This window comes from Protopterus annectens, chromosome 17.part0 (genome assembly GCF_019279795.1).
Source record: "Protopterus annectens isolate FY-2018-M chromosome 17.part0, PAN1.0, whole genome shotgun sequence".
NCBI lineage: Eukaryota > Metazoa > Chordata > Ceratodontiformes > Protopteridae > Protopterus > Protopterus annectens.
This window is the reverse complement of record NC_056751.1, coordinates 689,761,009-689,777,255: the sequence shown is the minus strand read 5'-3', so window position 1 is coordinate 689,777,255 and position 16,247 is coordinate 689,761,009. Positions and strand designations below refer to the sequence as shown.

The 16,247-nt window shown below is 38.3% G+C and overlaps 1 protein-coding gene across 7 annotated transcripts in view; it reads right to left on the bottom strand.

Annotated features, from left to right (window-relative positions):
• Positions 1 to 8,731, bottom strand: part of LOC122791844 — a 2,266,858-nt gene extending 2,258,127 nt beyond the window's left edge. For 5 of the 7 annotated variants that reach the window (XM_044059805.1, XM_044059804.1, XM_044059811.1 and 2 more), the window contains exon 1: positions 8,499 to 8,730. The gene's annotated coding sequence lies outside the window, so the exon portion shown is untranslated. Of the gene's footprint in view, positions 1 to 8,498 lie in introns of all 7 variants that reach the window. The other 2 variants (XM_044059812.1, XM_044059813.1) reach the window with 1 other exon arrangement.
• Between the last annotated feature and the right edge of the window lie 7,516 nt (positions 8,732 to 16,247).

The following is a 16,247-nucleotide window of genomic DNA, read 5'->3' as shown; positions in this document are numbered from 1 at the left end:
CTATAATGCTTGGAGGCAGAAAATGGCTACTTTAGTGAACATTTATTGAGCTTGCAAATGAGGATTATGTAGGACCTGTGCCAGATTCTGTGTTATATAGTATGACCTATATGCTGTAAAATAAAAGAAAGTGTTTTGGAGACAGTGTGACGCACACAGAATGATATATTTCATTTGAAAGTAAAGCATTACTGCAGGTAAAATGTCAACAATATTAGGTGACATCTCTATAAAATGTTATTTTTATTCCTTTTTTCGTGTGAGATGTATTTGAAGACCCATACAGACCAATGACTATTGCCAGCTATGGACAGTTATATTCTCTAACCAATAAAATACCTCAGTCATGAAAAAGGTATGAATGTGAAAAGTATTTCAGAGTATAAAATGAGTAACAGCTGGTGATTGATGATCTGGAGGTATAATCTTTAATAAAAACCTCTGATTTACCAAGCACTGTAGATGCTAAGGATTCCCTCAATGGTAAACACAGAAATCCCCCTGCCTGTGTTTACAAAACTAGCCTTGTGAGAAAATCCTTCTGTTTTTCTTACTATAACATTGGATGGTGCAGCGATGCAGTGGTGGCATTGTTACCTCACAGCAAGATGTTCTCCAGTTTGATTCTCAGCTGGGGTGCCTTCTGTGTGGAGTCTGCATGCCCTCCCTGTGTTCGTGTGGGTTTCCTCCCACGCATTTCTCATTGGACCTCCGCTGAAAATTGGCTTTGTTCCAAGTTGGACTTTCCCAGTACACAAATGTTAAATAAATAATATAACATGGGTGTACACATGCACAAAATTGAAGGAACAATTAATTTTTAGATTCATGTTTAGTGCAGATGTCACTGCTTTAACACAGCTCCCTAAATATTGAGTAGTGTGACAGCTGTCAGCCATTATACTAAGACATACAAGCTGAGTTGTCCCAACTGAAATCAGGTGAGTGTACACCTGGCACACATCCTCCAAGGTGACAGTTAATTATCATTTAATAAAGCAAACGTCTTAACAACAAAACATCTTATAGAATAACCTACTGACAACAATGACATACGGAAATGCTTTACACAATTCTGTTCTCAGAAATAGTAGCATCTTATAAGCAACCTGAAATTTGTTTATAGAAGGTAAGAAAAAGCAAAACCATAGATTTTAATGGTATAATATTTAAAATGCTAGTGATAAGCTATATGTTAATTTGCTTTTCATAATAAATATATGAAAGAATAGCATTTTCTGAAGATTCATAGATTCATATATTGTTACTAGGCTGATGATCCAGGTGGCCTTCCTAAGCCTAGCCAAGTTTTCCTGAAATAATAATGATGTCCCGTATCGAAATAGGACATTTGAGACCAGGCATTTATAAGCTACCTCTGTCCATAAGGGACATGGGTGCTAGGCCTGGTGTAAATTTTCTATTCCCCATCCATCCACTGGTCTAGGTTGTGTTTAAACTGGGTAATAGACAAACACAGCTTTACATGGATGGGAAGCCTGTTCTATAGGCTCTGGGACACATATCTGTCTCTCCAGCATGTTTTTTTTTAAGTCACAGACAAAAGTCAAGTATCTAGACCTTGTATTAAGGCAATACAAAATCAAATGCAGGCAGAATCAGCAATAGTTAGGCAGAGTACAGTAAGTCAAACAAGAAATACTGCTACATAAAGATGTCACTAAATATTTGTAGTTAAATGAGAAGCACTATTTCTCAGCTCCCCTTCCCCACTAATTATCTGGATGTTATTCACTGTCTTCAAAAGAATTTGTTTCTAACTGACCCTAGCCATGACTTCCTATCCCTCCAAGGAGAACAAAAAATCTTAAAACAAAACAAAATGCAGTATAAGAAAATATAAAAAAAGAAGTAATCAAACCTTAAATGAATAAATTCAATCCAAAATCAAATGCAGTCAGAGATCAGTAATAGTCAGGCAGATGACAGCAAGTCAAACAAGCACTATGCAGCTAAAAATACAACTCACATGTCTAAGACCTTCAGATGGTGTAGTAATCTAGTTTAAGAGGATAGTTTCTTGTTAATCTACTGATATTGTGCATTATGAAGACAGAAGAAATTATGTGTAAATAGCTAGGACTCACAATAAAAAAGTAGCAGCATTTAATTAGTGGGAGCCGAATGACCATGGTAGCATAACATCTCAACATATATGAAAAGATCTGTGTCTATATTATCATACGATGAAAACAGCGAACACTATTTCATTGTACCAATAATATCTAAACAACAAAATATTGAACAAACGGAACAGCAAATTTGCTCTGTAAAAAAAAAACTTAAACTCAAATTTAAGTGGGGGGCTTTGCCCCCACACCCCGATGTGGGGAGCTGTGCCCCCTACAACCTCCTTACTTCAATATACCAACTCCAAGATCGCACCATAGTGGAGGAAATGGCAAAGTCCCGAAGACGGCCCACCAAATTTTTTCCCTGGGAAAAAATTCGATGTTCCGTGACTTCGCTATTTTGCCATTTAGACAGTATCAAATCGACTAAATAGCAATCGCTAGTTAGTCCATTCAGTACTGTCATATAGACCCAAGGATCCTTTAGTCTAAGTTGCCAGTTGTCTAAGTAAGCATGGTCACCTCCTTCAACTGCCATGATACCAATACTATATCTCACAGCACACTTGGACTCATTTGCCTGCTGGTCTTTTTTTTTTTTTTTTTTTACTACCAGACTTCTGGTCTATGAAATACATTACAGTGGCAATTACAGGGCAGTCTTATCCACACTTTGAATAAGTCCTTAACAGCACTGAGCTTCAAAAAGAATACCGTTATTTGCATGAATAATATTACTTTGTTTTTAATACTTTGCAGATAATATTAAATTTAATTTTTTTATGTCCACTAAGCATATTACAAAAACAGGCTTTAATGGGCTTCATGGCGATTCTCATGAGAAGTTGCACGTCATTGATTTTTCTACATGGTAAGAAACTAAATGGGAAAACAGCTATAGTTAGATGCTTCTGGCCTCACCATGGGAAACCCTTTTTCTCCCAAAAACCTGACAGAGTAAAACAACAAGTGCCCAATAATTACCAACTATCCACCTGAGTAGCTTTTCTCCTAATTCCTTAATCAATATGGGGGCATTATATCCCATCATGTCTGCCAGATGTTCAACCTCTCACTTTTCAAAAAAATTATCCTAGATATGTGAAAGAAAGCTATAGTCAACATATCTGTAAATATGACAGACATTGCCTCAGATATTTGATCTAGCTCTTTCTCTTACCCCCCCCCCCTAAGGAAACTACTTGTGAAACCAATTTACCTCTTTCATGTACCAATACAACATATTTTCCACTTATCAACATTAATACATAAAAGACAGATACTTCTGAATGACCATGAACACAATAAATTATACTATGCTCAATAAAACAAACATAAGAGTCCTTAAAGGCATCCTATTTGTTGATTTATCCTAAGCCTTTTATTCAGCCTGCCATCAACAATTTGAGTCCTAAACCTTAGACTGTTTCACCAGTTATCTCTCATACAAAACCTTCTTGTTAAAACATAATAGCTCCTTTCTACTGCCCCAAGAAATCAAAAGTTAGAGAAGTTCTTCAAAGTATTATCTTTGCACCTATCATTTTTATCATCTTCATTAATTCTTCACTTATTAACCATAAAACATTCAATGGCATCCCTTATTCAGGTGACATTGCCTTCCATTGTTCATTTATCTTCTCTTAACACCATATTACAAAAACTCAAAAAAAAACTCACTAAAATCCATAATCATGGCTGTTTGGCAAAACAACTATGAACCTCCACATGATGAAAGAAAGGTCTTTGGCACGTCACAAAACATAGATTGCATGTGTTATGTGTCATCTCTGAAATACTAAGATGCCATTCTTGGTTCCATATTAAATATGGCCCTAAATACTACCAGCCTATGGGCTAAAATTAATTCTATCCCATATGAATGCCAAATAAATTTCACGATTTCTCAATTTCTCATCCCCCAAGGGGTAAAATAGTGTCTTTCAACCTCAATTAAAGTATGTCCTACCACTGCTTACTTATGCCTGTATTAGAAAACTACAATGATTTGCAAACCCTTTAAAGCAAAACTTGCAGATTCATGTTCATCTCTCCTAAAAATGAACACTTGTATCACACTCCACTGTGCTATTTGGCTCATTATAAAACAGCAAGCACACCAACAGCTACTTTGCCTTGTCCATAAAACCTTTTATAGTGGCTACACTGCCCCCCCCCCATGGCTGGCAGCTCTAATGTCCAAGTACTACCCTGACCTAAGAACTTCCTTTCATCCTTTGAAGCCATCTTCTCTATTGTAACACCATAATAATTTGATTTGCTCCATTTTGAACTCCATAACACATCCATCTACAGTAAAATTAGAGAAAATTACTAACATTTAGGAAAGAAAACCACTTGTGCCTGCATCAGTCAACCCCAACTAACCTAATGAAACTCCTGTCCCTAACATATTTTTCTCATTTTTTTCAATAAGCTAATTATTACATCTGAAAAGAAAACTCCTGAATATTTAACACCCACTAGCCCTTCAGCCTTTAAAATGAACCACTACATAAACTCAAGAAGCAGTAACATTACCCTTACACAGGCTGATACTTCTACTGCATTGTAAATAATGGTAGACCTACAGGAAAGGAAAGGAGATTTACATTATCTAACATTATCATAATTTGTCTTTTACACTGTTTGGTTGTATCGGCTTCCAGGACATATATTCCCTTATAATGTCTGCCTCGTTAGACCTCATAAAAAGTCTCTTCACAAATTCTTAACAAGTCTAGACTTTCACATCACTGTCAACAATTATTAAGCAGTATTCTTTAGTGACTGTTCCAAGCATATGTGCTGTTTCTTGCAGAAAACTGCTATATATGTTACCACTCTTTCAGTAAAATAAGATTTCACTATGTCAACTATGAACTTTTGCTTTCAACATCATTGCATGTCACCCAGAAAACAAAAGGATATGCAATTTCTGCTTTTAATGTCATTGCATGTCTTTTTGTTTTCTGGTGAGTGGCAATTGAGAAAGGTTCCTCAAATCTATTTATTGGAACCTCTATTGTACTGAAGATAAAAATACAACTGTAGGGCTCACACACGTATGCAGTGCCATGGCATCCTGTCTTACAGATAATACAACGTTTTTAAGCAGCACTACAGTATTTACAACAAAATAAGAATTTTAGATATAAGCTTTAAGGGATACAATTCTCTGGGGCTGATGGATTTTAGGCCATGTTACTTAAAAATATAAATAAAAGATAAATTCCTGCATTCATTCATTCATTGGTATATTTTCTTAGTTAAACAGGCAAACATTCCCTCATCTTGTATTGCAGCTTATATCCCGGCTATACTTAAGAAAGCACTGAATACACTTCCTGTTAAGAGCTTCATAAACTTTACACAGTTATAAATATAATCAGCCAGTAGCCACCCATTAAACCATAGCATTGACTGTACAAAATTCAAGAATACTAGCATTTATCCTGGCTTTCTAATGTACAAGGTTTATGTTACTAAACCAAGACAATGACTGGGAATAATTGTAATTGTATTGATCCTTAATTATGCAAAAGCACTGAACAAGGTATATGTACCTCGTAATTATTAGACAAGTACATTTGAGAATAAATTGCATTTTTAACAATGTCTTTCCCATGGCTTACAAGAATAATTTAAAAGAATGTCATATTTTTTTTTTCAAAATGCACAGTAATGCTGGCTGAGTGAGATATGCCACAAACTTCCTTTTTGACTCTTTTTACTGAAATGATTGCATCACAGTGAAAGACTGCTGAGGATAAATAAATAAGTCAGTGAAGCAAATCTGCATTTCCTTGATCTGATTTCAAGAACTGCAGACAGAAGTAGATGGACCTTACGATGAATAACAAAGGAAATGATAAATTCAAGGATTCGCAAATTTATGTTAGCCCACTTTGATTTGAATGCAGTAATAATATGTATGGACCATTATAAAGACTTAGGCTGTTATACCCTAACAGCATCATTGTTGAAGTTCCATACACTTTCTCCTTGCAAGAATCAGAATGTATATTAATATTTAATTAAATAACTACTTAGATCTGTTTATGTTCCACTGTGAATGTGGTAGTAGGTGAGCTTGTAACAATCCTACAGTGTTTCATGTAGTCACAGACTTAATAACATCAACAAGTACAGTCACACTCCATTTGTCAATTATTAGACCAGATCTCAGAGTAACTATATGAAGTCTCCAAAATGGGGGAATTGTAACAGGTTTGACTCCAACAACAAGAAATGCTGATAAATTTTAACAGGCAGTGGCTTTCATAGGTTCATAGTTAAGTACTAAGTTAGCTGCCCTTGTGGGCCATTTTAAACCTACCTATTTTCCCTTTTTGTGCTCAAATTAATCTATCCCGTTTGGTTATAGATTGGCTTTACCCATTCCATGGTTGATAATTATGTATTGCCCCTAATGAGAATAACTGGGATCATACCATAGCTAATTTGAGGGAACACATGCATGTGGTAAAGCATTTAGGAGCTGTGTCTGTCCATTAGCAGTACAGGCGGTAGTCCTGGGGAAATTTTCTGTTTCTCATCCATAGATTTAAGTTGTGCTTGAAAATGGACAGGGATGAACTTTGTTTTGTGTAGATGGAAAGTCTGTTCCACAGCAATGGTATCCTCTGCAAAATATACCTGTCCCTCCAAACTGTTCTCTTGATGTTGCAGAAGAGGTTTAGATCCTTAGACTGAATATTTCTAATGCCATTTCACTTTCTGATGTGCAGTAAATCCATCAGCAATGTGCTGGTGGATGCCTTGTGTACCAGATGCAGGTCGCTTCTTAGCAGTCTGTAGGATGCCGAGTATACAACAGGGCTATGAGTCTGTCCATGAAGAACAATTTGTTTAGGCCTTGCATCCTTCTATTAAGGTATGTCTGTGGGTGTTCCAGTTGCTGCATGTGTCTTGATAGATACATGCCAAAGGGGGCATTATATTCAATGACTCTCCTAATGATGGCAGAGTCTAGGGGGACAATGACATCCTAGCTCTAGACACAATCCATTTCTTTGTAAGCTGTGCAATATAGAAGGACTTTCTTACAACATGGGTCAACATATGTCCCAACAATATGGGTCAAATGTCAAATCACTGTCCATACTTCCCAGTCGATGATCTTATGCCCATAATCACATGAAACACTGACAGATGATAACCACACTCTAGAATAAACCCCACTTCCATCTGGAAGAAACATATTTCACAGTGAAAAAACCTTAACATTGCTATTGTTAAAAGTTAGTTAGAGAAATGTATGACATTCTTATTGGCAGTGGCTTCTAAGTAATAAATATTGTCTTTTATGTGAGTCCTTCCTCAAACATATTTTCTGTGTCATTGCGTTTGAACAAGAAATCCAGGGGTTAACCTACATATTTGTTAACCAAGACAAAGAAATGAGGTAGTGGGTGGCAGACAAAATAGAATTGCCTTATACTTTGTATAAACCATTATGGATTACAGCATGAAAACAATGCCTGTAAACGCATGTGAAGTTACAGACCTGGTATTCTTCTTAGAATAGATTTTAATACACAACGTCTTTATTCTATCAACTTTGTTAGTGATCCAGACTTAAAAAAAAATGTCTTCCTGCGAAGCCTTTGCCACTGATTATTTTCAGCTTTGACCCTGATTCTCGAAGTAAGAGACGGAGAACAGTTGTAAAACTACATGCAAAAAAATAATGACACTTCCTGAAGACACGGCAGCATGACAAAGCAAGCCATCTGTCTAAAATCCATGCCTGCCTAAGGTACTTTAAAGCAGACACATGACATGGCAATTTACTAAAACGTGAAAGTGCACACTTTGTAAAGGGAGCTTTCTGAAGAAATTACAATCCAAACTGCTCTTAAATACAAAAATGAAGTGGCGTGCCAAAATGTAATATGAGACAATAAAGAAAGTAATGACTGTCATTTTGCTTTATATTGCATAATAAAACTGCATTTGTAAATCTCTTCATTTTAAAAACATGTCTGAGGCACTGAAAAGATTGCATCAAAATTTTGCATGCTATGCAAAGTAGATGAGGCATGCCTTTTAAAGAATATATATATACTTATGAAAGAGAACCAGACATTGTGAACAAAAATGGAGCATTTGTTCTGTATAAATCACTGTTTCAAAAAAATGTCATGGTCCAAGTTTACTAGTATTTCCAAACAAAGCATCTATGCTGCCACCTTAATCTACAGCCCTTTTCAGCTTTTTTACGAGTGCTAAATGTCTGAAGTGGATGCATGCAAGCAAATACTTAAGCAAAACATTTATATCATCATACAAAATCAACAAGTATTTGTATAAAAGTACATAACATATTGCAATGTTACACCTGGACAGAAAACTGGTTTGCATTCCTTTTATGATAATTACCTCAAGCAGCATTGGAGCAATAGAATCCTGTGAGTCCCATGTTCATAGATTCAGAAAAGATATTTTTTTAATTGTCATCTAATTATTTCATGTCCTGTATCTTTCAGAAAAGGTTCCCAAATCATGTATGTTTCTGCAAACCAGGAAGTGAATTATTCCTGAAGACAGCAAAGGTCCAACTAAGAAGGATTGCTGCTACTATTTCCTAGAAAAGGAGGAATGAAAGATAGTATATGAAAGTGAAAGTGTTCCCTGCATGGGATTTCTTATGTGGGCTGGATATTCAAAGCTGTTTATGGGAGGGTCAAAAACGTAGAGTATTATACTTACAGCACAGAAAAGGTGAAATGTGTAATTATTGATAGATCCTGTATGTATAATTTATGTGAGGCACACACACACACACCCACACACACACACACACACACACACACACACACACACACACACACACACACACATGCTGGTAATCACCTACTTGATGTTTGCAGATACAAAGTGTCCATTAGATTCTATGACTTTCACAGGCACATATGTTTTCCCCGTATGCTAATATCTTAGAAATGGTTTCAGAACACAAAATCAGTTTCTTTACTATGTAACAAATCTGTAAATCAACCAGTTAATACTTCCAAATATTGTACTGTCCATTAAGCACTGTTATTTTTATATTTATTTATATTCACATTTGCTAAAGGTTCTAGAACATTGATCCATAGGTACCAATTTCAGACTTAGTACTGCAGCACCATCTGGTTAACTGACTGAGAATCGCACAGTTAAGCAAATAGAATCTGAAGGAACCAAACACTGGGCAGCACAAAAGCAGCTTGTTAATAGCTTACACAGTTTCATCCTTTGCATTAACTTCTAGAAGTTTACAATATTTCAATTACCCAAACATTAACTGGGAGAACTACTCAAGTACGAACTCCCTTGTCCAACATTTCCTAGAATTTATAAACTTAAATGCCCTGAATCAACTGGTAAACACCCCCACCAAAGGTGACAACATATTGGACCTAGTCATCACCAACATGGGCGACCGGTGTTCCACACAGGAGGTCAACCCCTCGCTGGTTAGATCTGACCATAAAATAATCACTCTGGATATCCACATTCCGCCACCACCCCCAGTCAAAGAAACCACCATGAAAAACTTTTCAAAAGCAAACTTCACGTTACTTAAGACTGAGGTGGGAAGTTTCAAAGCCCCCATGCTAAAGGATAATGCTGTCCAAGCTGAAAAATCCTTTACTAATGCACTCTACGGGCAAGTACAAGAATGCATGAATCATGCTATCCCAAACAAAACCAAGACTCACTCCTCCAAGAAAAGCAAACTAGTCTGGTGGACCCCTGCCATAAACAAGCTATACAATAGAAGGAGGAAACTAGTACAGAAAAGAGTAAAATCACAAGAAGGGAAGACATCCCTGATCAGTATCAGCAAGAAACTACGTTCCCTCATAAAATCATCCAAGGCTAGCTTCGAAAGAAAAATTGTCATGGACTCCAAAGATAACCACAAGGCATTCTTTAGCTATGCCAAGAATCTAAGTGGCAATTCTCAGATCTGCTTAGAGTTAGTGCAGAATGGCACAAAATACACTAACCCGACCGATATAGCCAACATCCTGGCAGACAGGTTCAGTGCAAACTTCACCCCCTCTCACCCCCAAAAGGGCCCATAACTATACCAGAAGAATGTAGTGCCCTTGAAATCACAGACACTCAGGTTAAAACAGCCCTCTCCAAAGCCAAACACACAGCATCAATGGGACTGGACAGTGTCCCAGGATGCGTCCTACACAAGCTCAAAGATGAACTAACCCCTCACCTAAACACACTGTTTAAACTCAGCCTCTCCACAGGCTATGTGCCCACAGAGTGGTGCACAGCAGTGTTTATTCCACTCCACAAAGGTGGAGCCACAACGGACCCCGGGAACTATCGCCCTATAAGCCTGACTAGCTTGGTCTGCAAAGCTATAGAGTGCATCATCATGGATCTCATTAACAGCGACACTGAAAACCTCCAAACACTGGACCCTACCCAGTTCGGCTTTGTTAAGGGCTGATCATGCCTCCTAAACCTGGTGGACTTCTTTGAGACAGTTACCAAGGCTATAGACGAGGGAAAGGTGGTCCACACAGCCTACATAGACCTCAGAAAGGCCTTTGATACCATTCCCCACTCAGGTATTATAGACAAACTCACCAGCCCAAACATAAACCTCCACGTCACGAGACTGGTTGCAACTGGCTCATGAACAGAACCCACATGGTAAGAGTTGCAGAAGCTAGGTCTGATTCTAAACCAGTTACAAGTGGCATTCCCCAGGGCTCAGTCCTAGGACCCCTCCTGTTTGGCGTATACTTCTCAGAGGTACAGGCAAGTACAGGAGGACTACGGCTGATCAAGTTCGCAGACGACTGCAAACTAGGGGCTATAATTGACTCTCTGACTGACACAGACATCCTCCAAAAGGGTCTCACTGAAACAGATACCTGGTGCCAAAACTATGGCCTAAAGCTAAATGCCAAAAAGTGCATAGTCATCCCCTTTGGAAAAAACAAAGTACCCACAAACTACCACATAGGTGGTAGCCCCCTAAATATAGATAGGGTTGGGAGGGTGGCTTAATGGCTAAGGTGTTTGCCTTACAAACACAAGGTGCAGGGTTTAAGTCTCACAAGGGATAATTGGCTCAGCTTAAAATGGCTCACAAGGGCAGTTAGCTTAGCACTAAACTAAACTATAAACTATACAGAAAATGTAATAAGGGATCTGGGGACCCAAGTAGATAGTATTCTCTCCTTTGATAATCACATTGCCAAAGTGGTTAGAAAATCCTTGTATGTGGCCCACCTAATCACAAAAGGGTTTGCATCCAGATTGAAAGAGGTCATTGGGCCCCTCTACGCATCACTCATCAGACCCATCATAGAGTACAATGCCCCATTTGGGATGTACCTTACAAGACACCTGCAACAACTGGAAAGACCACAGAAGTTCCTCACCAAGAGGATCACTGGCCTCAAGCAGATGCCCTATGCAGCTCGAATGAAGAAACTCCAGCTGTACTCAGTTGCATACCGCCTACTCAGAGGTGATCTCTGCCTAACATACAAGGCCATGTCCAACCCAGAATTGATGGACATGCTCCACCTAAAGAAAACCATATCCCCTCAAGCCACATGCTCCAGGGATCTAAACCTCACCACAACAATAAATAGGACATGCTGGAGGGATAGATTCCTGTCCCAGAGACTTCCCATGCTTCGGAACAAGATTCCAATCTACATTAGGCAGAGCTCTTCACTAACCCTCTTCAAGAGAAACCTTGACGAGTGGATGGGAAACAGAAAGTTTACCCCGGGGATCACTTCAATGGCTCTGCTGGACAGAGGCACAGGGAACTAATCTAAGGGGGCAGCGAAAATCAAAACATTCCAGTTAGGCTTATAAATGCCTTCGAGCAGATAGCCTAGTACCTACCTATGAACCTATGAACCTATAAATTGTATTTCCATCACCCTTTACTTATTTTTCTCCATCTTATAGGAAGCATTTAAGTGGCTTATTAAATGAAGGAAGATTTTTCATAAAGTCTTTGTATATCAGGTGATTCGAAGTATATCAAAACACCCATGAAGAGCACTTACAATGAGCTGTTATTTGCCAAAGGGTGTTAAACCTAATGCAGTCTTATTTCTGGTAGCGTATGCAATATTTATTTATTTTTCTGATACCTACCTTCTCCTATAATGCTCTTGTGGAAAGTGTAAATCCCATTACAACAGGAGTAAAGCATGAAAACAATCTATTAGCAACGTGTGGAAATAATTTGTTAGTGATGAGCACTTATCCATCACAGGCAAAATGTTCAGTATAACATAAATGTTTAGCTATCAGTTCTCTTCAGAGTAACACATATAACAGCTATCAGAAACCATACATTTAAGACTAGTAGTTTGGTTTCAGGCCTTAAAGCACGTTTGCATTTAGATTTTAAAGTAAATGTTATTTTTTATGAATGCTGTAGCATAAAATAACATAAAATCTGTTTTTTTTTCTTTCACAAAAGTTCAACACAATATAAATTGGCTGCCTCTGCCTAACCTCTGCCTTCCACTGATGGAGCAGGTCTAGTTAGCAAATCTGCAGGTCATTGTATCATTGCCTGCATGGCTTGCCAGTTGGATAATGTCAGTTGCATTACTCATTGCCATGGCAAGCTGATGCCATGCACCAGTCTTGCAGAAGTGGTTAATATATTGGCAAAACAGGTACTCTCTATAGTTCCTGTGCAACAAGTGGAGGAAGATTTTAATTTCTAGGTTGCAACAAGTGGGCACCCTGCTGAAATCAGCACCTGAAGGGCCATGTCCACTCCGCAGGTCAAGATGATGAGGGAAACAGTAGTTTCATGTGCACAGCTGCATTTATTGGGCACCAGGTGACATGCATCATTGCACATCATGGTTGCACAGTACAAAGTATCATCCATCTGATAGACAGCCCTGTGAGCTTCACAATGTACTGGCACAAGTGCACTCTATACATGACCTTCCAGCCCGGCCAATCACAGGATCAACCACTGCAGAGTTGACTGTGGCTAATAACACAGAGCATTATGGTAGTGATTCACAGATGATGGTGCTACAATACCTCATTAACATAATCACTGAGCAACAAGCCATGTTATAATGTGATAAAAGCATGTTTGTTGTAATGCAGCATAGTGCTTTATGACAAGCAACTTAAGTTTAATAGGTAGTTTCTGTGAGGATCTTAACAAACCTTGCTTAACCTTGCATTTCCATGGTAATTATTAGCTCTTACTCTTTGCAATACAAATCTCCATATACAGGCTGCACAAGTATATGTTGGGTACATACATGTTTCCCCCTATCATCCATGAGGGTCATTGTTGCTAAACCAGGAGTGAATTTGTGGGTACCCATCCATTCATCTAAGAGAAGTACTCTGCTTCACATGGAGTTGAACCTGGTTCCATAGGCATGATATTCTCTGTGATCCATACCTGTCCCTCAAGAATGTTCTGCTAGTCTTACAACAGAAACTGAGGTCCCTTGAGTGGGTGTTTATGATACCACTGGACTTCTAAATGTGCAATAGATCTGACAGAACTGGGTCTGTTCAGGCTCTGAATTCAAGGCAGATGTTACCCCCTCAGTAGCCTGTATGAGACTGGGAAGAACCACAAGGTTTTGAGGTGGCCTTCATAGTTCTTATGACTTAGGCCACTGCTTGTTTAGTGAGGAAACATTGTGATTATTCCAGCTATAACAAGTATTTGAATAATTGCATAATAAAGGGGGCATGATACTTGATGATCAGCTGAATGAGTGTAGAGTACAGAAGAACAATTATGTTCATGGATTTACATCTCAAAACCATTTAAGATGTACAATGAAAAAAAGCATTTCTTTACAAGAGAGGATATGTGATGGTGAAAGAACAGTTCATTGTCAACCTAGATTCTCAGGTCTCTGACAATGGGATCACTTTTTATGGAGTGTGTTGTTAATCTGATAGCTACAAAGGGAGTTAAGCTTATCAAAAGATATGGTTATTCATTTCTTGGCATTTAGTTTCAGTCTGTGGTTTTGGCATCAGCTATTTGTTTAAGAAAGACAATCTTGTAAGATCATGGCATCCTCTGGGGAGTTTATGATGGCACCAAGTTTCCATCCATCTGCAGACCTGGACAGCCACAATTCCTTAACATTACCTTTGACCTCCAAGAAGTAAATGCCAATGAGAACAGGACCATGGACTGACCCCCTGTGCATTCCACTTGGGGCATATCTTTTGGAGGGGGTAGAGTCACCCACACTTATTTCCTGTGTTCTATTTGGGAGCTAATTTGCTATCTACTGTGTTACATAGAGTTTAACATTTAGTTGGGGAAAGTTTATCTATGATGCCTGAGTGTAGGATGGTGTTGAATACCTTTACAAGGTTCAGTTAGGCAGGGAGTAGTGATTGATTTACCATAATCCATTGCCTCAGTGACTTTTTCAAGGAGGAGGTAGGTTTGGCATAATGGTTAAGGTCTTCACCTTATAAGCACAAGATGCAGGATTTGATTCTGACCTTGGGATATTGGCTATGCTTAAAGGGGCCTTCAAAACAATTAGCCTAGTACCCGCTTATAAACCTGTAAAGCAGGCTTTGTAGGGATGACCTGACCTTAACAAATCTGAACTAAAATGGTTCAAGAATCTGTAAGTCTCCTAGATTGCTATTCATTAATTCCATAATAATCCCTTCTATAACTTTACAGATGAGGCTGGTCAGGTTTATTGGTCTGTTGCAGCCCCACTTTTGTGCAAGGGAATGACTATTGCTGTCCTTCAGTCATCTGTCATAAAGCCTGTTTTGAGGCTAATATTAAATACTCTCTGAAGGTGGTCAAACAATTCTTGTTTCAGACTGGTACATTGGTAGTCTGGTATGTTATCTGTGCAGATACACACACTGGTTCTTGGCCTTAGCGCATTGAGAACTTGTTCTTCGGAGATTTGAGGAGGGAGGAGATATGGGCATTTGATCTGAGAAAACTGGAGTATGGGGAGTGAAGTTGGAGCTGCATTTGTCCACTGGTAGTCTGACTACATCCTGAGCATCTGAGTACATGATGTCAGTTACTACTAGAGCCATAGATTGCAGAGTATTGCTTGTGAAACTTCTAACATAATTAAAGAAGGCTTTGTGGTTATCCTTTACCTGAGTGTATTGTATACCTTTCAACCTCTTATCACTAGAAACCTGGACAAAGACTAAAATAATGGGAGAGACAAAGGTCCACAAATAGGGACACATTTTAAATATTGCTTTTATAAACCTAGAAAATTGCTAGAATTACACAATTTGTGTTAGCATGATTTTTCTGAAGGATATAACATCAGAAACTCAGATATATGTCATTATTTACTGATGTCAGTCCAAAGTGATTTGCCAGAAACTGTGAATTGTATGAAGAGCAGACCAAATAAAAGAGGAAAAAGTCTGGACATTCCGTGAAAATCTGTACAGTTGTGATGTTTGCATCTCACTTTGATTGATTTGATCAGGATTTGAAGTAACTTGTTTAGTTTAGCAAGTATGTTTTTGGATTCTGAAGAGTTATATTTATTTTTATGTGCAATTAATTTTTTATTTTATTACAGAGCAGGTTTCTATTAGGCTTCTACTATAGGAGTTTATTACTGAATGTTGCCTTGCATTTATTTCTGATGGGGAAAGCTGCATCACAGTGGAATCACTGAGGCAGAAAGGGTTTTTGAATTTAGTCAGGTAATCACTCAATTTTAGTAGATTATCCTTTGCATAGTCTCTGAATGTTAATGCTGGATGCTTTTTGCTTCAGTCTTAAGGTGAATGAGACTGGTTTATCGTGTGACTTGATCATGGAGGAGGTCAGAATTGGTGGCGAGCAAAGCTTTCCCATACTGGTAAGGACCAAGTATGAGGTTTTTATCCCCCCTGGTTGAAGTTTGGACTAACTGGTCCACGGAGTCTGTATTTTTGAATCCAGACACATCAGGACTAACATGCTTGAGGATGTATAAGTCTCCAAGTTGACAATGGGATGGCTGAAGTCTCCTAGGAGAATGGTATTTGGCTTAATACATTCTGACATCATACTGGCTAGGTAAGAAGTGTGAACTGAGGGGAGGCATTGAGTGGGCCCTGTAGCAAGCTATGATGTGATAA